We start from the raw sequence: 25,514 nt of genomic DNA, 5'->3' as shown, positions 1-25,514 counted from the left end.
TCAGTCAAAACATGCGTTTTATGAGTCAATTAACTTCTGGGGACTTGATCAAACATGTTTATGTCCAAAACACGTGGTAAGTTGGCTTGTAATTGAGGATTAGTGAAGTTCAAAATATGATCATGGTGATTTCTTCAGTTCTAAGTCGCCATGTTTAACTCAATGGGGTATCTTGCTCAGGAGGCTTTTTGATTTCATTCTTCTTGTAATTTGTTGACATCATATCAAAGGTTACAATGTACAAAGAAAGGTGGCATTTGGATGCTTGAGCATAAAGTTATGACATGTTGAAGTTGGCACGAAAATTTGGTAATGCAACTTAGTAAATTATAAGTCCCAAATGGCTGAAAATGACATGTAATGTCTCAAAGAAATCCATGGCCTTCCAAGCATAATTTGGCTTTGATCCTTGAAGCAAACTTGTAAAAGACATCACAAATGATATTGTGCAAAAATAATCAGCCTCAAATGTTGAAAATTAAAGAAGTTATAACCCTTGAAAGTTGAGAAGAAGTCACTTGGAAATAGGTCAAATTTCACTAAGTCCACAAATGACCTATAATGTCTTCAAACTTTTGATGATCTTCCAAGAATAAATGGCTCTTGTCATGTAAAAATAAGTTGTGTAGGATATTGAGAAGAGTCATATGCAAAAATAATAATTCAAAAATGTTTAGAATTGAAGGAGTTGTGATCCTTTTAACTTTGACTTTAAATGTTGACTTTTTGGTCAAACCTCTTGGAATAAACTTGTGTGCTTGGACTTTTCTTGTATTTCAAGGTACATGGTGTTGGTGTAAGCCCTAGAGGCCAATACTTTTGGTACTTATATCGAATTATTTATTAATAATAAAAGGCTTTTTCTTTATTATGTTTGTTTAATAAAGTCCCTAGAATGGCTAGTCCGTTTAATGTATCAAGTATGACTTAATCATGAGATCACATTAAACATAAGGACACTATTCTTAAAGTATCCTTAGTCGAGCTTTATTGTGAAGTGGGATAACATTAAAGCATTAAGACTATTATGTATATAGACTGATTATCACATCTCATGGATCATGGATAAGGAGTTATCAAGTCTTAAACATAGGTATGAATATTAAGAGTAATATTTATACTAGATTGATCCGTTATGAGAATACTATATAGAATGTTATTTAATGTGTCATAAGTTATTCTCATGGTGATAATGGTGTATACCACCCTTCGACCTGAAACCACTATGGACCTTAGATGTAGAGTCGAGTGCTTTATTACTGATCAAACATTGTCCGTAACTGGATGACCATAAAGACAGTTGATGGGTACTCCACAAAGCATGTTAAGGGACATGAGTGACCTAGATGAAATTTGCCCATCCTGTGTAGCAGGATAAATGTCTATGGGCCCAATATTGAACTTGACAAGGATGACACGGTCTATGCCTTGTGTTCAATATAGATATAAGGGCAAAAGGGTAATTATACACATAAATATTATCACAGAAGGATTTGTCAGATCACATGATATTTTTGTGTCTCGGGTAACAGTGATGTGTTGCTAGATACCGCTCATTATTTATTAGGTTAAATACTGATTTAATATAATTGTCAATGCCGCGAAAACCTACAGGGTCACACACAAAGGACGGATTGATGAGAGATAAAGTAACTAAGGAACACCGTAGGTACGGTGCACTTAAGTGAATTGTAGAACATCGTAAGGTACCACGCGCTTAAGTGATTTTGGCATATTATAAGATATGGGCCACATACACTTAAGTGGGCTTTTTAGCTTGTAACCCACACAAGTGGTTCTATAAATAGAACCCTTGTGCAGAAGCATTCAGTGCAGTTTCATTTTTCATTTCTCTCTCTCTCACTCAAAGTCTTCACTCGTAGCAGCTAGCACTGAGATTGAAGGAATCCGTTCGTGTGGACTGAGTAGAGGCGTTGTCATTGTTCAACGTTCATGATCGCTCCGTAGATCTGCATCAAAGGTTTCAATCGTCACAAGAGGTAACGATTCTATCACTGATCATGCCCATTCGTAAGGATCACTAAAGGAGAAATTTTTTATTTCCGCTGCGTTTTGGATTGCAATTCTCCTTCACATGGATGATCTTATGAACTTAAAATGAGGTGTCCTTGAATGTATCTTGATTAATTTTCTCAAAGTTTGAGGTAACTTGTTGAAGAAGGCACAAAAATAAATACATGAACCTTTGACTTCTCTTGAGAAATGAGCAACAAAACTTTGAAATACTCTTGATAAAAATGAGATTGAAAGATGCTTGAGAACTTTAGAGATCATGATTTGAGAGATAAGACCCTTGATAACCAATGGTTGACCATACTTTGACTTGAGGAATCACCAAAACCCTAGCTGAGGAACCATGTTTGATGCTTCTGATGAAAAGCCCTACCTTGTACAATAAACTTAAAGAAAACAAGACATATTTTTTCTATTTTGATTAATGGTTAGATAAGCAATGAACATATAAACATAAACGTAAAACACTAACAAAGAGGTGGTTGATGATCCCTGCAAAAAGATAAACCCAAAGATGAGAGGGAGAGGACAAAGATGTGATCCAGTTTGTATGCAAGGATGCAAATCATATGTGGGATCTTAGGGTTAAAAATTAGGGTATGAGAGATTCCCCTGTTTAAGTTTCTTCAATTAAGAGATATGAAGATTGAGATTTTCATCTCAACGAAATTGAAGAGACTTAAATACAGAAGACCCAATTTTTGGCCCTAAGATACCGCAAAAATGCTTATGATATGATATGAATGCAGACAAGGATCTTTGTGGGGAATATAGCGCCACGAGAGACAAAGAACTGCTAGAGAAACAAGGTGACTGAAATTTTGCAGTGGAATAACATATTCTAAAGGGGGTACCCGGCTAGGCATGGAAACGGGGCGGGGCGGGGACGATTTTTGTATTCCCCAAACCCAAACCCGAATCCCAGATAAATCCTCGTTCCTCGCCCCGATCCCCGACGGGGATGAATAATTGAACCCCAAACCCGTCCCAAATGGGTTTGGGGATCCCCGCCCCGCCCCGCCCCAAACCCAAAACATACCTCAAACCCAAAAACTTCCCCAAACCCAAAATTCGCCCCGAACCGAAAACCTGCCCCAATCCGAACAAATCTTAACTTATATTACAAAAATAAAATACAATTTCGAAGAATTTTAAACATATATTTCGAATAATAAAATACAAACAAAAGTATTAATTCATTAACCATACAATTAATATTTCAAATTAACAAAACCAAATAATCCAAAATATAAAAACTAAATAATAAAATACAAATTGATATTCCAAACTACCGTCCTAACAAATGCATAGTAAAAAATATTCTACATTCCAAAATACCAACAAAACAACCACATAACTAAAAATATTCAACATCATTGTCTATGAAAATTGCTAACAAAAATACATAAGTGGCCAACACCAATATTGTCTTCTTTCTTTCTCTAAATGCTATTCTCCATCTTCAAAGAGGGAATTTATACCACTAGTTAATATTTCACCTATACAAAAAATACATATTAAAATATAAACATTAATAATAAATAATAATACAAGTGAAAACTTAGTTAGTCTTGTATTCTAATAACAAATTCGTTACTAACAAGAAATTAGTAATAAATAAATCGCTTCACACTTCATAATAAAAATTAAGAAATAGATGCAAGAAGAAACTCGTAATACATAAGTCACTTCACACTCCATATTAGAAATTAATAATAAATAAATCAAAGGAAATTTTTACCTTCTTCATCGGGCTCTATTTCATCGAGTAAAGTAGTGTAGTCATTGCTTAACTTAGAAATCATACCACCTAAAAATATGAAACACAATACAATATAAATAGTAATTAATTAACAAATACAATATTATACCGTTAAAGTCCAAACTTGAAAAAATTAACATTGATATATATCATTTACAAGTCTTCTATTTAGAAGCAGTATTCAAACCTTTTGACTGTATAAATGACAATTTATCTTCAAATATCGAAGTCATATAGTAGTTACCCATAATCACAAAATACTGAAGAATAGTAATGTACATCGTGTACTATAGAGAGGAAACATATAAAACAAATACATAGAATAATAAAAAAAAAGAGAATAGAGAGTAATGAAAGACATAATTATATCTCATTTCATAATATATATAAAAATTGACAGAATAATATAAAAACATACCATTATTTTCAGTACTCCATAACCAACTTCTAGCACACATCAAAGTCTCTAAAGTTATCCAATAAAGTCGACTGTGATGTGGGCTTAAAATATGACCGCTAGTACTGAATGCGGATTCTGAAGCTACGGTAAAAATAGGAATTGCTAAAATATCTTTTGCAATTGCTTGGAGTGTTGGATATTTGATGCCATTTAACTTCCACCACAATAGAATATCAAAATCAGAACTTCGCGGTAAAACATCCTCTTCCAAATAATGATCCAATTCTGTTTTAACAAATGAAGTTCTAGCTTTTTTTTCTTCCGAACATATGCATCATAATCATCTAAGCCATCATTAGCCACTCGACTAGATTCCAACATTGGTGAGTCACCACAATTCTCTTGGTTCAACTTCAATTGATAATCAGTAATTAAGTCATAACATAGTTGTTGAATCCTCTTAACTTGCTCAAAAGAGTCTTGTTCATACAATTTTTCATAATAGTATTCAAGTAACTCCATTTTGCATCTAGGATCCAAAACACTAGCAATTCCCATTATATCATGGGTGACACTCCAATATTTATCAAATTTTTGCAACATCTTGTTAGCCATTTCTTTGATCAATAAATTGGAAGAGTTAATCCAATAAGATATTGCCAATTTAATCTTACAAATCTCAGGAAAAAACATGTTGGCAGTGGGATACTTAGTGCCAAAAATGACTTCAGTGATTTTGTTGAATAAATTTAATCTTTCACAAACATCTCTTGCAAATTTCCATTGTGAACTAGTTGGAACACAAGTGTATCGAGTGTCACGTAGCCTTAACCAGCTAAATACATCCTCATACAAAATAGCAATGTCAAGCATTTTATAAGTGAAATTCCATCTAGTTGAACAATCTAAACTTAAACTTTTAGTGCAAGAAATTCGCAATTGTTTAGCTGTTTCCTCAAAATTTTCTTTTCTTTTAGGAGTTGCATTCCAATAAGCTACACTATCCCGAATCTTTTTTATTCCATCTTTCACTACTTCTAAACCATCCTTTACTATCAAATTTAATATGTGTGCGCAACAACGCATATGAAGTAAAGATCCATCCCTCAACAAAGTACTTAAATGCAACTTCTCCTTAATTTTGTCCATCACAACATCATTTATGCTACAATTATCTAAAGTGACAGTTGACAATTTTGTATCGATTTTCCAGTCCATTAAACACTTAACTAAAGCAGCACAAAGTCTATCGCTTGAATGAGGAGCAGGAATATAAATGAACCTAACACATAATAAAATTCAAAATATGAAATAAATAAATTTAACATATTATATTTATGCTTAAAGTAGACATAAAAAATTGTAATTACCTCAAGATGCAACTCTGCAAATTCCAAGCTCTATCACTATAATGTGCAGTAACAGCCATATACCCTTTTTTTTATTACTTGAAGTCCACATGTCTGAAGTAATCGCCACTCTTGCTTGAAGACTATATAATAACTTTAAAGTTATTGTCTTCTCAAACTCGTACACTTTAAATATCTCCTTCCTAATAGTATTTCTACAAGGAACATGAAACAATGGTTGTAGAGAAGCAACAAATCGCCGAAAACCAATATGATCTACAATTGAAAGTGGATACTCATGCATAATTATTACACATGCAAGCTCTTTCCTTGATTTTTCAGCATTATAAGTACCAACTTCTAATTCTTGCTTTCCTTGCAAGCTCTTTGGCATGATATATGTTTATCCTTTTGTAGTCTTGTTCTCATGAATTTTGCGATGAATGCATGTCTACATATGTTGAAGCAAGTGTTTTGTTCCATTGCTTGATTTTCCACCAAGAAATTTCTTGCAATATTTACATTGAGCCTTATCCTCGCCATTAACTTTCACCTTAATAAAATGATCTGAAGCCTTACTCCTAAGTTTCCCTTTCTTTTTTTCTGCCAATTCCTTTACATTATCACATGTATCCCTTTTATCAATTGTCTCATCATTAGGTATTTCAACTGTTTCCTTCGATGGTGTCAGGACATTAAGCAAAGAGTTGAAACTTTCTTCCATACCGGGAGCTAGTTGGTGTGTACTATCTTGTGAAATAAGTGGGTCAATGTTACCAATATTTTCCATGTTTATCTCCTGTTGAATTGTTCAAATTACAAAACCAATTAAATACAATGTATATCAACACTAACTCATTAAACAAATAATCTACAATATTAAACTACAAATTAAGCTTTTAGTTAAATAAAACCAATAATTAAACAAATAATTTACAGTAGAGAATGTCACATGATATTGTTTTTGTTGTGTATACTTTTTGGTATAAAGCTAAACAAAAGTAATTACATAAAATCATTTGATATGTGACTTTTGTCTGGTGTAGGGACTTATGGTTATGGGAAGATGATTATAGCATACACACATAGAAAGTAATGATATCTCAACTCTCAAGAGCTATATACACCTATGACCTTGCATTACAGTATGATTAATTTTGTTGAACTACACTTCTTATTGAAAATTCATACATATATTTCTAATTCATATTTAAGCTTTTAAACACTATATTAAAAAAATCAAGAAGAATATATTGCTTACAACAATCAAATTCTTCTACAACCACAATAAAGATTTAAGATTTAGAATTAAAAATAAGAAAATAAGAAACATAAAACTTAAAGTAAAAATAATATTGATGAAGATTTCAACATGGTGATTTGGAGATGTGAAACGTGAAAAGAAAACCTCAATGATTCTGATAGTGAGACTTTTGGAATAGTAGTCATTAAAGTTATTTTTGGAATGTTAAAAGTCTTTTATTTTGTATAACTAACCATAAATATAATGAGAAAGTGGAAAGGTTAAAAATATAATGTATGAGTTTTTAAAAATAAATATGATTTTCTTAAATAATAATAATAATAATAATAATAAACGGGGCGGGTCCGGGGACGGGTTCGGGGTGGGTATTACACTCCCCATTACCCGCCCCGCCCCATATGTTAAAATCGGGGAAAATCCAAACCCAAACCCAGTCAAAACGGGTTTTCCCCGTCAAATTCGGGGCGGGTTCGGGCGGGTACTCGCGGATATGAGTTATATTGCCATGTCTATACCCAGTTGGGGACAACAAAGTTCCACGGGAGAAAAGGAAAAAACGCACAGACAAGACTACAACACGAAACTTCTGGAGACAAAGGGATATCCTCCAAGAAAATAAAGCACCGGGAAATGACTTGACTTAGGAATAAGTATTGTATTAGAAAAAAATCAATGAATAGTTAGAAACAAACAAACCAAATACCCAGCGAGAGAAGACTTATCAAAGCAAGACTCTGTCGGGGGAAAGATCAATGAAAGAGGATGCCCAACTCCACTAGGGGGGAGAAATTACCTAACTATCAGCCAACTGATAGCTTAACAAAGGTAATAAGGCCAAAAGGAAAGATTACCAACTACCAGCCAAGTGATAGCTCAACAAAGTAACCAACCAGAGGAAAGAAAGAATATTACCTAACTATCAGTCAAGTGATAGCTTAACAAAGGTAATAAGCTCAAAAGGAAAGATTATCAACTACAAGCCAAGAGATAGCTTAACAAAGTAACCAACCAAAGGTAAAAATAAATATTATCTAACTATCATCCAAGTGATAGCTTAACAAAGGTAATAAGCTCAAAAGGAAAGGATACCAACTACCAACCATGTGATAGCTTAACAAGGTAACTAACCGAAGGAAAAAAGAAATATTACCTAACTATCAGCTAAGTGATAGCTTAATAAAGATAATAAGGTCCAAAAGTAAAGATTACCAACTACCAGCTAAGTGATAACTTAACAAGGTAACCAACCAAAGGAAAAAGGAAATTATTACCTAACTATCAACCAAGTGATAGCTTAACAAAGGTCACAAGCCCGAAAGGAATGATTACCAACTACCAGCAAAGTGATAGCTTAACAAGGTAACCAAACAAAGGTAAGAAGGAATATTTCCTAACTATTAACCAAGTGATATCTTAACAAAGGTAATAAGCCCGAAGGGAATGATTACCAACTACCAGCTAAGTGATAGCTTTAACAAGATCACCAACCAAAGGAAAGAAGACATATTACCTAAATATCAACCAAGTGATAGCTTAACAAAGATAATAAACCAAAGGTAAATAAATTATTACCTAATTATCAGCCAAGTGATAGCTTAACAAAGCTAACAAGCCCAAAAGTAAAGATTATCAATTACCAGTCAAGTGATAGCTTAACAAGGTAACTAACCAGAGGTAAGAAGAAATTATTACCTAACTATCAGCCAAGTGATAGCTTAACAAAGGTAATAAGCTCCAGGGAGCAAAGTTCAACCCATGAATAAACTGGAGAGAAACGGTCAAAGAAGACTCAATCCAATGAGGAAATAAACTCAATTGGGGATTAATTCCATCTAGATAATGAACAAGAAAGGAAAACTGGAAAAAAATCTTCCACGAGGATCAAACTCCATGGGGAATTAGAAAGGATAAGCGCTTTCTGCTTAAGGTTGACACTCTATTGGAGAGAGGAAGCACACACTCTGCAGGGAGAAAAACAACACCAGAGAGTGAGGAATGCACCAAGAAATGCAAGATGCACAAATAAACACCATGATGTTTATGCATATGCGTATGAATATGTGTATGAATATGCTGACAAAATAGGCACAAAAGGGTTAGATCGATAACACAATACAACCGGATACTCGACTAATCTCAACAAGATGGAGATGTTACTAGAGATCTTGCTAGGAATTCAGCTAAAGAAAAACTTGTAATGAATGGTCATAAGCCATCAAAGAAGCTAAATCCTGATACAAGGCTTAAATCCTTATGGAGGGAAAAAGATATTGCTTGGAGACCCAAAGCTAATCTTCTAAAAGCATGAACTCCATCCCGAGGGAGGGAAAGGTTTGACGGGGATAAGAAACATCCAAACAAACTCTGTTATGAAGACTTGTTGGCAACTTTACTGGATTCTACCATTCTAGCAATCTCTGCTCATGAGAACGGATGAACCTGGATACATTCATAGGGAAAATCCTATCTTAGGACAACACTGAGCTCCATTCTTCAAGATCTTACCATCCTTGAGATCACTGTTGACATTCCTCTTTTATACTCACAAATCGAGAAAAATATTTTGTTAATTTCAAAAATATGATTGTTTATATATCTTTTGTTTCAAAAATTATTATTAGAAATAAATGAAATTTCGTAAAATGAAACAAGATAAAGCAACAAATAAATGGGCAAAAGGTTCAAATTTTATTGATATAATGGTAGTCCGCAAGTGGCGTGACTCCATGGATCATTACAAAGTTGAAAAATGGTAAGTACATGGAAAAGGATGCATTGAAATAAATGACCAATATTCTCCCTAACAACTTTGAATTCCGTTATGCTTAGAGCTTCGGTCGAGGATGACTGAATGAGAACCTTTGATAGGCACCGTTGCTTCAAATGATCAAGACTGGTCTGATGCAGTTACTTGCCATAATCCCTAAGTTTTTCCTAGAATTCTCTTTCGGGTTCAATATACCAGGATGATTATTTTCTGTTTATGTCTCTAATTTTTGCATGGACCGCCCTTTCGTGTTTTCAATCCACAGAGACGCTCATTTTTTCCTAAGCCTCCCTTTCGTGTTTTCAACTTAGCGAGTTGTTCTTTTATTTTTCTAGGCGAAGTATTTCTTAACTGCATCTGCATTCACAGGACGAGGGAGCTCCTCACCATCCATAGTCATAAGAGTCATTGCACCGCCAAAGAAGGCTTTCTTAATAACATATGGGCCTTCATAATTAGGAGTCCACTTTCCCCTAGAATCAATGTTGAAAGACAAGATCTTTTTTAGCACAAGGTTGCCTTCTCTGAATACGTGGGGTCGAACCTTCTTGTCAAATGATTTATTCATTATTTTCTGATATAATTGTCCATGACGCAAAGCTGTCATCCTCTTCTCTTCAATAAAATTCAACTGATCATATTTTCTTTGACACCATTCAGCCTCAGACAATTTAGCTTCCATCAAGACTCACATTGATGGGATCTCAACCTCTACGGGGAGCATTGCTTCCATGCCATACACAAGAGAGAAAGGGGTTTCCCATGTTGAAGTGCGTATGGATGTACGATACCCATGCAAAGCAAGAGGGAGCATCTAATGCCAATCCTTATATGTCAAAACCATTTTCTGGATAATCTTCTTAATATTCTTATTTACAGCTTTAACAACCACATTCATCTTAGGTCTGTAAGAATAAGAGTTTTGATGTTCAATCTTGAAGTCGTCACAAAGCTCTTTCATCATCTTATTATTCAGGTTCAACCCATTATCAGTGATAATCTTACTTAGAACACCATATCGATAAATAATTCGATTCTTGATAAATCTGACAACAACCTACTTGGTCATATTAGCATACGATGTTGCTTCAACCCATTTGGTGAAGTAATCAATAGCCACCAGAATGAAACGATATTCGTTCAAAGCTTTCGGCTCAATCATACCAATCATGTCAATTCCCCACATAGAGAAAGTCCATTGGGATGAAATAACATTGAGAAAAGTCAGAGGCACATGAATCTTATCAGCATAAATCTGACATTTATGGCACTTCTTCACATATTTACAGCAATCAGATTCCATTGTCAGCCAATGGTAACTTGCCCTTAACATCTTTTTAGCCATTGCATGTCCATTGACATGAGTACCAAAAGATCCTTCATGAACTTCTTGCATTAATATGTCTGCTTCGTGTCTATCAACGCATATGAGCAAGATCATGTCAAAGTTTCTCTTGTACATCACATCTTCATTCAGAAATAAATTTCCAGTCAGTCTTCTCAAAGTCTTCTTATCTTTGCTGGATTCCCCAAGCGGGTACTCCTAACTTTGGAGGAAACACTTGATATCATGATACCAAGGCTTATCATCTGTGACTTCTTCTGCTGCAAACACATGATCATGCCTATCAAGGCGCATAATTCTGATTTGAGGCGCGTCATTCCAACGATTTACTTTATACATAAAAGACAAAGTAGCCAAAGTGTCTGTCATCTGATTCTTTTCACGAGGTATATGATGAAACTCAACTTTGTTGAAGAAAGTAAACAACCTCCTTGCATAATCTTTGTAAGGAATCAAGTCAGGGTGACGATTCTCTCATTCTCCTTTAATCTGATTAACCACCAAGGTTGAATCTCCATATACATCAACAATCTTAATTCTTAAATCAATAGCTTCTTCAAGACCCATGATACAAACTCCATACTCTGTCATGTTATTTGTATAATCAAACATCAGTCTTGCAGTGAAAGGGATATGAGAATTCTGAGGAGTAATGATGATTGCCCCAATTCCACTACCATAAGCATTAACAATTCCATCAAACACTAAACCCCATCGGGATCCAGGCTTTGGTCCTTCTTCAAGCAATGGTTCATCAAAATCTTTAGCTTTTAAATACATAACATCTTCATCAAGGAAGTCAAACCTGATGGATTGATAATCATCAATTGGATGATGAGCCAAATGATTTGCAAGAACCCTAGTTTATGGAGATTGTAATCATGGTATTCAGTTATTTCTAAACCCTGGTTCTTGATCTTTGATGCTTATAAATCATGTGGGTTGCGTTGTGGTATTAAAAACCCTAATTGTCAATTTTGGGCCACTTGTTTTGGGGCTTGTTTGAGAGGGCCTGTTGCTTATTTTGGGGCTCGTTTGAGATCGCATATGGCTTGTTTTGGGACCACACATCATGTGATTTGTCTAGTGACCTTGGATTGAGAATGAAACCCTAAATGTAGGTGTTTAGCATTTGGTGACCATGGGGTTTGTTTGTTGATCTTTCAATTGACTGAAACCCTAATTCATGGAATGAGACTCTAGTCATTGTGGTTTGCATCATGCTATTCTTGTTTAGAATCAATCATATGTAAATCATGGCTTATTACATGTTTATTTGTTTGATGATTCATTTAATCCAACACCTTGTTTCATGCATGTTTTATTCATGTTCATTGGTGCATTCCTAATCCATGGCTTCATGTTTCATATTATTTCATAATGCATTAATTCAAGTTTCATGACTTTCATTCTAGTCCATTAATTCAAGTCCTCAGTGCATTGATTCAAGGTGATTTAGACTTAACTTTTAGAGGGAAAGTTCAAATTGAAATTAAAGCATTTTGCATTAAATCGTTTTTCATTCAAAATTGTTCATGTCATTTACAAATGCAAAGTTTACAAATGTCCATGCAAAGAATTACAAAAAAAAAACTGATTTTTGACCTATAGTTGACTTTGGTCAACTATTGACTTTTTGATCAACCAGTTGACCAAAGTCAACTCATCTAAATCCCTAATCCTAATTATAATTTCCTATGGTGTCTTCACTATTCCATGTGTTCATTTGACTTCCCATCCAAAGCTTGATTCATATGCAAGCAAGCCATGTTTTTGCCTTTTCTTCCTTGAACCATGTTTCATGTCAAGTCTTGAATCATGACCAAAGTGCCAAGCAACATCAGCCCTGCAGCATACCACTTGTAATGCATCACATATTAGATTCATTTAACCAAGTCCATTTATTTTCAACTAAGGAAAAAACAGGTCATACACCTTTGCATCACATTTCATTAATGCATATCACAAACATAACAATAGGCCAAGCACTAGTAACTAACAGCTCATTCAAAACAAGCATAGATAACATTGCAAGCATGGCATTCATTAACAAACCAATTACCAAGCTACTGCATATGTGCAACAACAATCCAAACACATTCCACAACATGGCATAACCATTCAATGAGCTTACACTAATTGATTTCGTTCCAACAGGGCAACTAACACATACTAACTGCTCACCATTCATTCCTAACAGAAAAATCTGCAACTAACAGTTCAAACAACCAATTAACTTTAACACAGTCCAACTAATATGTTCTTCCTAATTTAACAAAAGTAACATAGCAGCAGCAGGACTATTTTAGTCCACATTAAGCATTTCACATGATATCCCAAACCTTATAACAAATTTTAACTAAATGACCTAAGCAGAACTGATTGTAGTCCAACTAACCTAACAGGGTGTTAACTAACATTTTACAAAAAGTAACATTTAACCATATAATAGAAACTCAACTAACTGTGGTGCAATTGAATGTAAAACTTGCTAACATTCACAACTAACCTCACAGCAGAATTTTGCAAAGATGATTAACCTAATTTAACTATCATATTTACATTTCAACATGATTAACCATAGCAGCCTGTCATCCTAACAAAACCTGCACTAGCCAAACTAACAAAAACCTGTAGAAAGCATACCTACACTAGAAGGTCATCATTTGATCCATAGCAAATCCACGCAGTTGAATCTAACCTGCAATTTGCAATAATACAACCTAAATTCAATTCTAATATCACTACTCACAACTAATAGAAATCAGTTCCAAAGCTAACTAAACCAACTAACTTTAATAACTAACTCTTAACAGATTAATTAACATACTTCTAACTTCTAACTGATTTTGAGCCAAGAGGATTTAACAGAGTTAATCTCTGTTAAATTCAAATGCTATATAATCTGGTGATCCTCCCTCATCAAGGGGAATCATCATTTTTCACTCATTTCACAATTTCACACTCTTCCATTTTTCCAGAAAAAAATCGAATCCTCTCATCTCTCAATCTCTCTTAATCAACAGCTCTCTCCCAATCTTCCATTATCACACATCAAGCTTAGAATTTAAGAAGAAGAAGAAGGAGTAGAGTAGAAAATAAGAAGAAGAAAAGTAGCTGAGATTCATACCTGCAATTCTCCATCAATATCTTCGAATTTACTCCGAGCTCAGAATATTCCTCTCTCCGGCAGGTAAGTCTTCATTCTTCATCCTTAATCACATTTCTTGTTACTATCATGCAGGAGAAGGGCCTAGGAATCAAAGCCCTGACCTTAAGGACTTTGATTCCTCCAATTTGAGATTTAATTTGAATTTCTTCGGCTAGGGTTCATATGGATTTTGGCTCGATTTAGGAACTTTAAGTTGACTTAGGATATAGTTAGAGCTCTTAGAGTTGATTGAGATGATGTGAGTTTTTGTGTGTTTGATGCTCCGCCGCCACCGGTGGTGAGCTCCGGCGAGATGGAGGTTCTCAGATAAGGCAAGGTGAGCATAAGATATTGAAGCACATTGAACATGTGAGTTTGAGTGGAAAATGTGATCCCTTTCCTCACTCAGTTGCATTCAAATTGGGCCTCCCAATCCACTTCAGGCCCATGCTTTTACTTAACATACCTCTGAATGCCTCCACACACCCCTGATTAACGCAAGGCAATGGCATATGGGCCTGCTGAATGGGCCTCTGTGCCCAAATACTTTTCACACTCCATTCTTCAACAATAAACCCCCTATTCTCTTTTTTACTATTGTTTTACATTCCTTTTCTTGTATTTTTGCAATTGTTTTTTATGAAAATGATTAGAAAATAAGCAAATATTTTAGTTCCAACATTAGGAAATTATGGTATTAATTGTTTCTTAGTTTTTAGAATTAATTAATTTTAATCATGATTAGTGATTTGTTATATGTTGATCTTTTTAGGATTGATTTTGTAATTAATTGATATGTTCCCCTAGTTCTAGACTATTTTTTTAGAATTACGATTAGTTTAATTAGATCAATCATTAGGGTTTTAGATTATTAATTATTTGTGTATTGATTTCATCTTTATTGATTGAGTTGATCAAAGTTTTCTTTTATCAACTAAATCCTTTGATATGTGTTTATTCCCTCAGTCTGTTCAAGTGACCAAAAGTCTCTTGATCACTTGATAACGCTAGTCCCCTATACTGGAGATGCATTGGATCTCAAGACCTCAACTCAAGTTCAAGACTTCACACCTCAAGTCAATATAAGCCATACATTGCAGACAAAATGGACACTGGACTCCTATTCAAGTACAATAAAGCTCCATGTATCAACACTTTTCAATTATGATTCAAACTGTGTGTCATGAGCTTAAGCAGTGGAGAAAAAGTGAGAGGGAGATTTTTTATCCTCATTCTGAATATCTTTGGGTATGGGACGAATGACCCAGTTACTCAGAGTATTCACCTCTACTCATAGATGTTAGTGCAATTTGAATCAAGTAATTATCAAGTCTCTTTCTTCACAAGCAACACTACATCATCAGGATCAACAAGCAGAATTTTCTTTAGCAACTTGAGTTATTATTAAGATTAAACGACCCGAGCCTTAAGCAATAGAAAAAGAGTGATAGGAAACATTCATATCCTTATTCTGAATATCTTTGGGTACGAGACAAATGACCCAGTGGCTCAGAGTATTCACCTCTACTCATAGACTTTAGTGTAATACAAATCAAATACTTGACAAGTCTTCTTCTTCAACACTACAACAAGCAACCTTGCTCACTCAAACTACTTTTATCTCTTTGCTTTGTTTTAAACACCCTTTTGTTTCTCCTTTGATTTAAACACCACTTTTCTGGTTTAAACATCTACCATTTGGTTTAAACACCATTTTTCCGGTTTAAACACCGGCCCTTTGGTTTAAACACCGACGCTTTGGTTTAAACGTCACTTTTCCGGTTTAAACACCGGCCCTTTGGTTTAAGCACCACATTTCCGGTTTAAACGTCGACCCTTTGGTTTAAATACCGCTTTTCCGATTTAAACATCGATCTTTTAGTTTAAACACCATTATTTGGTTTAAACACTGCATCAACCAATTTCCATCACACTTCTAAACTCTTTGGTTTAAACACCACTTCCCGATTTAAACATAACTCTCTCACTTCCCTTTACTTTTGGTTTAAAAACCACTTATAGTTCCTTTCTGGTTTAAACACCACTTTATCACTTTCTCGATTTAAACATCACTTTCATTTCTATCAGGTTTAAACATTGTCTCGTTGGTTTAAACACCATTATCATTCTCCTTTGGTTTAAACATCACTATCTGGTTTAAACACCATCTTCATTTATCTCATGCGGTTTAAACACCGCTCTTACTCTTATCCTTTGGATTAAACACCACTTTTATTCCTTCATTGTCGGTTTAAACACCACTGTAATACCTATTTGATTTAAACACCACCTATATTCCTTTACTTTGGTTTAAACACAACTATCCGGTTTAAACACCAATTTTTCACTTCAATCAACTTTATATCACTTTTCCCTTCTTCTCTCTGATTCAAACACCATTTATATCTCTTGTCTTAGTTTAAACAATGATTCTATCAACTCTTCCTTTTATTTTTGTCATCATTAGTTCCATGAACTACAAAGCTCTGATTTCCTTATTGCATTATAAGGATATGTAGGCACAGGGGCCTCAATACTCAGCGAGCACCCTAATTATTAAAACTTTTTTTCTCCTTTCGTAAGTAATCTTTAGATAGTAACACCCATTCAATCAAAGAACAATCAAAGTGGTTCTCGTTGAGTACAGCGAATGTAAGGGATGCTAATATCTTCCCCTTGCATAACTGACTTCCTTACCCTTTTTCTCTTCCCCTGAGTTTTATCGATGTTTTCCCTTTTCTTCGGGAATAAATAAAATTTGATGGTGACTTTGTTGTATCTTCGAGCGTGTGATGTGCTCGGGTATTTCTCGTGTAGCTTCAAATCCCTTGCAAGTTCCCAAGAGGAAACAGAGGAAGTTAATGCGATATGGAAAACTCACCAAGATCTGTCTTCGGTGCCCTATTATTAGCATCCATATGCAACGATTATTCAATGCCAGCAACCATTACCTCCGGGACCTCAGTACCAGCAACTGTGGCAAGGTCCTCCAAATCAGCTAGCTCAGGTTTCGCATCAGTGTCAATGTCAGAATCATCGGGCTAGAAATCCCAACAATCAGTATCGGTGTAAGAATCAACTTAGACCTCCAAATCTGCAGGAAAGAGAAACTCTCCAGATTGACCTGATCCCAATGACGTATAGTCAATTATGGTCTTAGTTGGTCTAAAATTCGTCAATAGCTCCTAGAAAGACCAGATCCATGAAGTTTCCATTCCCTTCTTGGTACAACCCGAATGTCCAATGTGAGTTTCATGATGGAGTAGTGGGGCACTCATTCGAAGAGTGTAAGGTCTTCCAGGAAGAAATGCAACATATGATCAACAAAGAGCAGTTGAATTTTGATGGCCCTAATATGGTGAACGATTCATTGCCATAATGAGCTCAAATACTTCATGAGTCACTTTCCAGAGCCAGCAAGTCAGACAAACGTTGTTTCTAGATTGTCACTTCCTAGATTGTCCTCAGCATTGGTAATCATTTGGATATTTATAGAATTTCATTTGTATTTTTCTTTGAATGTTAAACGTTGTTTGATTTTAAGCATTGTTATTTTCTTTTAATGGTAATTCGAATGAAGTGATCATTCATTTTGAATCAATCCATTCGTATTCACTCATTTTCCATTTATATCAACAAAAAAAACAAAACAAAAATATTTCTCCCATTTTATTTCTTTTTCAAATTGTTGTTTTCTAGCAAAGATTGAAGGGAGGATGATGAAAACTAATTACCCATAACTATTGTGGTGTGCTTTCAAAGAGAACTTTGTTGATGATGTTAGGCATTGTTTCAAATCCCCAAACACCGAAGAGATAAGGAGTTGATCCCTAGTCAACCACTTTGAGCCTAGAAGTTGGTGTTTCTTTTAGATTTAAAAACCCTTAATCTTAATCAGGGCAGGGTAATTATGTTCAGATAGTTTGACTGTGACTTAGATCTTCAAGAGAATTCGTCCATCTCTACACACCCTTCAAAAAGGTTCAACCACATATTACTTTTCGCACACATCTTGAAGCGTCGAAGAAGCTGAGAAAAGCTAAAATTTGTAGTGTTTGTTCCTCAGTAACCACTAACATGGCAGTCATAACCATTAAAAAAAAAGAAAATAGAGAAATCCCACTAAGTCTAACACCACAAAATAAGACTTAGGTAAAAATTAGGGCATCCCGGTAGATCGAAAGCTTCAAAGAAACGGTTCAGAAAAAAATTAGGGATAAAAAATAAGTCAAAAGAGAGGTCATTAAATCCTAAACAAAAACAAAATAAGGTGACTTCCATTTCAAGAAAACCTCATCTTGAATCCTCATCTTTACCATCACACCTTCAAACCCTCTTGGAGATTGAATGCGTGTATCATTTGTTTGAACGTAGGACTGGAGATCATCAAGAAGAATGGTGGGTTAAAGTTAATTTTTTAGCCTCATATCCTTTTGTTCAAAAACTGTGAACCAGGCCATGTTACAACCTTTAAAAGATATAATTGAGGCAGGGTTTATTCTGAAAGCATACTATAACAAGGTTGCGTTAACCTGACTCCACAAGATCTTTTCTAATCATTTGTGTTGATCGCATCACCTTGCAAACTGTGAATGGCTAGATCAACATTGGGTTCTGATCATTGACCTATTCACTGTATTTCACCATCATTTCAATAATGATTGATTTCAAAAATTGCATTTGCATTGCATTAAACTTACCATTTTTGAATGAACATTTTTATTTGTAATTCAGTATTTAGCATAAAAGGAATCCCAATAATGCACTGCCAATTGAGGAATTTGATCATGTGAAAGAGATATAGTCAGGGGAAAATCACTTCAAGAATCGTTCAATCTGAGCCGATCACCCCAAGAGTCGTTTAGTCAGAGAATAAATCATTGCAAGACTCAGTCTGGGGCAAGCCACCGAAAGAGCTCAGTGAGTCCAACTCTCCAATGTTCGATTAATTAGGAACCTACTACTCCAAGGTTTGTTTAGTTAACAACCATTGCAAGATTCAAACATTGGGGAAATCCATCTCAAGGTCATATTATGACTGGTTGCTTCCAAACTCTTTATGAGGAGAACGCCTTCAAAGACCCAACAGATTGGGGCAAGGTGAGCTACCAAAGGGCAAGTCCTCTCTAGACTTTCAGGCTGCTCAAGCGGAAATCCTACATTGCATCAACAACTGTTAAGTTCGAAATGAGTGTTGAGAAATCATGTTATCACCCCGTCATATAACCTTTCCCTTTTGTCAAAGAAGCTTTGTTACAAAGGGACCTTCCATCCAATACCCACCACAGGGGCATCTTTGGAAGCCTTCGAGTCACTGCATAGATTATTCTCATGCAAGCCAGGTATATCATCGCATTCATCTGGCATATTCCCATAGCATGAGGCCTTTAAAATCAAACATCTGCAATAAAAGTCCAACCTTACTTGACACCTCTCAAAGTCCGATTCTTATTGGCATGCATACATTCATTGATTAGTTGTTAAATTTCATGCATCGCATGTGTGGTATACCCACAAGTGTGGGCACTATACTGGATAACCATAAAATTACATGTATCAACCAAAATGCAAATCGAAGAATGTTAAATCATAACATAACATGAACCATGTCTCATCCACGTATGAAGACAATCATTGTTACTACAAACAACTACTATATGTTTGTTAGTAGAATCTCGATAGTAGATTCCCTAGTTGATCTTGACAGAAGACTTCCAGTTAAACCTCGGCATCATATATTTTTCATTGAATCTCAGTAGAAGATTCCATGGTCAACCATGATAATAGATTTCCCAGTAGACCTCGACAAAAGGTGTTTCTCCATAGAATCTCGACAACAGATTCCCTGGCTAATCTCGGCAGAAGATTTCCCATTAGACCTCGACAATAAGTATATCTCTCTCAAAGTGAATCTCGGTAGTATATTCCCTAGCTAGCCTCGACAAAAGATTTTTGATTCAAACCTCAATAGAAGGTGCATTTCCTCCAACAAAATCTTGGCAGTAGAATTCCTGGTTGATCTCGGCAGAAGATTTCCCAGTAGACCTCAACAATAGGTATTTTCTCAACAAAACATCGACAATAGGTATCTCCTAGTGAGTCTCGGTAGTAGACTCCCTAGTTAGCTTTCTTTTGAATTTTCCCCAAACAACCTCGGTAGTAGTCTTCCATAGTGGAACTTCTTTAGAAGATTATTCTAGAAGAACATGCAAGCAGTCAGAGTAGTTGACCATTTCTCTCCCCAGTGATTTCACCTTGCATTTCCATTTACCAATAAAGGCATTTCGTTATACCTCAGTTCATGTCATTTCATGAATATCATTATTTGCATATCATGGTCATTCATATATCATGCATAGAAGTAAATTCAAATCATTGCATAACCGAAGAGTTCTTCGCGCTCATTTTGCATTAACCCGAGTCTTGTTGTTGATTGTTATTCCTTGACCCCAAAAACCAATTTTGTTGGAATTTTCAAAGTCCATCCTTTGTCTGGCACATTCAGAGACTGTGTTCTGTTTATCCTGATGTTTTCTAGAAAGTTATCGGTTTGACTCTTGCATTGAAAGGAATTCCCCAAAAGATTGGATAATTTTCTCGTAAGAAAACTCTAATTTACTTTTTGCATAGATGATCTTCTTGTAAGAAGACTCACGATCATATTTGTTTGGATGACTTTCTCGTAAGAACACTCTAGTTTTTTGTATGGATGATCTTCTTGTAAGAAGACTCCATATCCCATTGTTTGGATGATTTTCTCGTAAGAAAACTCCAATATTTTTGCATGGATGATCTTCTCGTAAGAAGACTTCCGATTGTTGTCTTGGTTAAATTCTTTGTTAGGAATATTCAAAGCTTTGTATGGATGATTCTCTCGTAAGAAGACTCCCATTTATTTTTGTGTTGGATAAATTCCCTGCTAGGAATCTTCAAAATCTTTGATTGGATGATTTTCTTATGAGAAATCTCCAGAACAGTCAGATACATTCTAAGGTGTCGTCAGGTCATGTCTGAACCTATTGATTAAAATCTCTTTGAATGTTCTAAAGTGTCGTCACATCATGTATGAACTTGTTGATAAAACTCTCTTTAAATATTCCCCAATGTCGTCAGGTTATGTATGAACATATTGATAAAACCCGTTGGAATTCCCCAGTGTCTTTACTCCAACAAGATTGTTATCCCTAGTGAGTCTTTGCCTTCATTTTTGTTTCATGTGGCCCACCATTGCCATATATCTCCAGCATTCCCCACTGTCATAACCCAAAATTTACCCTACTTTTTTCAAATGTATCTGGCTTATAGCTTTGTTCATTCATCTGCATAGTCCTCTTAATACCCATTTAGAAATCATTCACTTAGGGGGGCATTTCCATTCATTTGCATCACATGTGACATCATCAGGTCCAAGGATTGGTAAGGGGTTCTAAATAATTATAGTTCATATGATCAAATATGGATCTCATTATTGTTGGTGATGTAAGTTATCTTGGTTCTATTGAAGTTTGCTTAGACTTCTCAAAGGAAGAATGTGGAGGAGGTATTACAAAAATATGCATAGTTTATCAAGGCTTGACTTTTGGTCAACAAAGTCAACTATAAAAGGTTGATTTTAATTGACTTATTTATTTGAACTTCCTCATTCAATATGGAGTATGACTATATTCATGGAGATTTTGAAGAAGAATAAAATTTTGGATCTTCATGCATAAGTTGACTTTTGGTCAAAAAAGTCAAGTTTGAATTTTGTTGACCAACTCACTTTGAACTTCTCATTGTTGTTTGACCATGGCCACATTTTGAAGGCATTTTAAATACAAGAAATCAAAGAGGATTTAAAATTCAAGATTTGAATTCAAAAATGGAGAGAAATCTTTTTTTCATTACTTGGAAAAAAAGGTCATCTTTACAAGTTCAAAACCAATTACACAAAAAAAAACTTAATTTTGACATACAGTTGACTTTTGGTCAATTATTGACTTTTGGTCAACTGTTGACTTTTGATCAAATAGTTGACCAAAGTCAAACCCTTAACCTTAAACTTATGAATATCCTAATCGCCAGGTTGCATGTCCAAGTTTCATGTCCAAACTACATTTCATCAATATCCATGACCAAACTTCATGATTCTCACTTTTCCTCCAAGAATTCATCATCTTCATGCCAAAAGCCTCAGGCCAACTTGACTCACCATGAACAGATCCTCCATCTCTCTCCATTGTACCAAAAAGTATTGTCCCTAGATCTCACCCAGAACTAGAGCAGGATGCCTGCTCTGATACCAATTGAAATTCTAGTATCAAATATGAGATGTCGAAGGTAATGTCACGACACTAATATCTGAGTAAAACAAACAAGATAAAGATAAAGAATAGTAATGCAAGAGACACAAGCAATTGTTAACCCAGTTCGGTCCAACTCCCCTACATTTGGGGGCTACCAAGCCAGGAAGGAAATCCACTAAATAGAATCAGTTCAAAGACTCTCCGTACACTTCAACAAGTTACAGTCTTTCTCACCTAATCTCTACCCGTGCGACTTTTACCTAAGCACTCTTAGATATGAGAACCCACTCACTCCCCCTCAATCACACCTGTGATTTTAAACAACAATTACTCTGAAAGAAGACACTTTTCAATTACACACACTTGATCTTCAACCAAGTAGACACACACTTGATCTTCAACCAAGTAGACACACATTTGATCTTGCTTAACAACTTCAATCAAGTAGACACACACTCATGCTTAAAAGCTTAGAGTGACAAATTACAACTCACAAATCAGACCAATTCAATCATCTATGGATGAATTGAATGACTTACAAGTCTCACGACTAAACAAGACACAAACCCTTATATTCTCTCAATATTTCGCTCAGTATTGGTTGTGTAACAAATCAGGTTTTCCATGTCCTATTTATAGAAGCATTCAGCTGGGCTTGGACATCTTGAAAACCCTAAAACTATTTTCCAATTAAATCTTCTCATGACAGCTGGTTAGATCTCCTTGGAAAATAAGTAAATTAGGTTGTAATTAATGATTGAATGCGCCTGCAAATCAGATCTTCAATCATACATAGATTGCCATTAAATGCGCAATCACAAAACACATAACATTCTCCCTGAATGTTCTGTGTACAGGATATCATGACATCGGGTCTGACATCCTGGAACAATCCTGCATAATTCCTTTTATAATTTCCAGCAGGTACATAATATCAGATGCCATGACATTGTGCATGACATCTTGAAACAATCCTGCATAATTATATTTTTTTAAACTCCAACAGGTACACAGATATCTTACGTTAAGACATCACATGGAACATCTTGTGAACACTCTTTGTTTTACCAAAATTGCTGCCAACACTTAGAACCAACAAACTCCCCCTTTGGCAAATTTTGGCTAAAACATATATCTGTCCTTTTTGTTCACAAGAAAAACTATCAGCAGTTAAACAACAGTTTAAGCAGCAGCAGAAGCAAACAAAATTACTAGCTATAATAGCAACTAGTAAAACACACAAATGCACAAGGGTGCTTCTTCTCCCCCTAAATCTGTGCAACACAAACAACTCCTTTAATAATAACAGCACATGTAACCACAACACCTGTAACAGTCAGAGTCACCCTATGACATCTGCTCCAATATCACTTGTGCACCACATCAGACATCTTCTCCAACATCTGTAAACAGAACATCATTGTGTCTTACATTAACCACATCTCCTTCAATAATAGTTATTCATCTGTTCAGCTACACCAGCACATACATCTCCACACCAGCTCCACATATTTAACTGCTTCCACATCAACACTTTCTTCTCCCCCTTTTTGGTCAAAATTGACCAAAGGTGACCAATTAAACAAAATAAATGTCAATTAGCCTAGCAGAGAATGTCACAACAAATTTTATACCATTTAAAATGTTAAAACATAATTGTTAGGAGATACAAACCATAATTACACAGCTGTAATAGCTGAGATAATTAGAAATCCATGGAACTCATTAAGAGCCCAAATATTACATAAAGGCATCAGTAAGGACTGCCACAAATTACACACATTTCAACAGAAAAAAAAAACAAATTCTTCAGCATCAAAATAGCAGGGGGACCAACTTTCATAACAGCACACACAACACAGTCTTCATTTCAAGGGAACCATTACCACTCAGTCTGAGGAAGAGGCATCATCTTCACCTTCAGAATCAGAGCTGCCACTAGATTGAGCATTGGACCTCTCACTTGAGGTATTGGCATCTGAATCCTTGGTCTCACCAGCCTTCTCCATCTCTTCCTTCTCTAAGCTACCAATAAGAACCTCCAAAGCCTTTTTCCTTGCCTTGGCAACCCTAATACCATTATCCAACTCCTTACAATTTTCCTTTAATTGATCAATCAAGCTACCTTGAGAGGCAGGCTCCTTTCTTGCAGATGTCATGACAACATCATTGACATGGCTTCCTTCAAACAACTTGTAGTGAATGGATAGTAGAGGCTTTCTTCTGCCGGGAATATCACTTGTATTGAGAATGCCTGGTTACTAGCTTAAGATAATCCCACAGATGATAGATGGAAAGGCAATGGGCAGCTTTACTGCATTAGTGGAGGCATGTCTGACAATTTGATCAAACATAAACCTTCCAAAGTCAAAGTTTATCCTGGTTCCAATAGCATAAATGATTCTTCCAAGACCAATAAAGATGGTTGATATATGATTAGTAGGCACCCAGTTGGCTGAACCAATCTTATGTAAGATGGCATATTTGACAGTTAGCTTGCCAGCTGATAGGTGATTCTTACTAGGCCATTCCTTAACTTGGCAAGCAGTAATAGTCCTACAGACTTCATTGTCTGTAGCCTCTAAATCCACACCTCCTTCAGTTCCTCTCCCTAGAAATTTGTTTATTATGGTTGGGGAGAATCTCACACATCTACCTCTTACAAAAACCTTGCAGAATTCCTTGCTACTCTTTTCAGAAATATCCTCAGGGATATTCACAACGAACTCTTTTACTAACCCTTCAAAGCATTGGGGTAAACCAACAACAGTTTTCATCAGACCAACATTCTTGATCAATTCCATGACTTCCTTCACCTCTACAGCCTTCTTTCCCAACTCCCTTTCAACAACAACCCTCCTTTGAATGACAAACTTCCACTTGGCAGCACCATCTTCTAGATGGAAAGAGATGTTATCTAAGTGCACAACTGCAACTTTTCCTGGAGACTTCTTGACAGTCTGTCTTTTAGCAGGAGAGATGTCTGGGACATCATCTTCGACATCATCATCAGAGTCAAAACTCTCTCTGACCTTCCTCTTCCTAACCTCAACTTTACTCCAAGATTTGGAGGGTCCTACACCAGCAGTCTTCTTCCTAGTTCTGGTTGTCATCATTTCAGCCACAGTCTTCCCTTTTCTGGTCTTCAACTTCCTAG

General features: G+C 35.6%; 1 long non-coding RNA gene across 1 annotated transcript; it reads right to left on the bottom strand.

Annotated features, from left to right (window-relative positions):
• Positions 1 to 12,393: 12,393 nt before the first annotated feature.
• LOC127088123 (uncharacterized) lies at positions 12,394 to 14,459 on the bottom strand. The gene is made up of 3 exons (XR_007790124.1): positions 14,052 to 14,459; positions 13,568 to 13,622; positions 12,394 to 12,767 (listed from the first exon to the last, which is right to left on the bottom strand). It is a non-coding gene; the product is annotated as an uncharacterized LOC127088123 (long non-coding RNA).
• Positions 14,460 to 25,514: the final 11,055 nt, after the last annotated feature.

This window comes from Lathyrus oleraceus, chromosome 5, assembly GCF_024323335.1.
Source record: "Lathyrus oleraceus cultivar Zhongwan6 chromosome 5, CAAS_Psat_ZW6_1.0, whole genome shotgun sequence".
NCBI lineage: Eukaryota > Viridiplantae > Streptophyta > Magnoliopsida > Fabales > Fabaceae > Lathyrus > Lathyrus oleraceus.
Note: the sequence above shows the minus strand (reverse complement) of the source record. Positions and strands in the feature narration are given on the sequence as shown.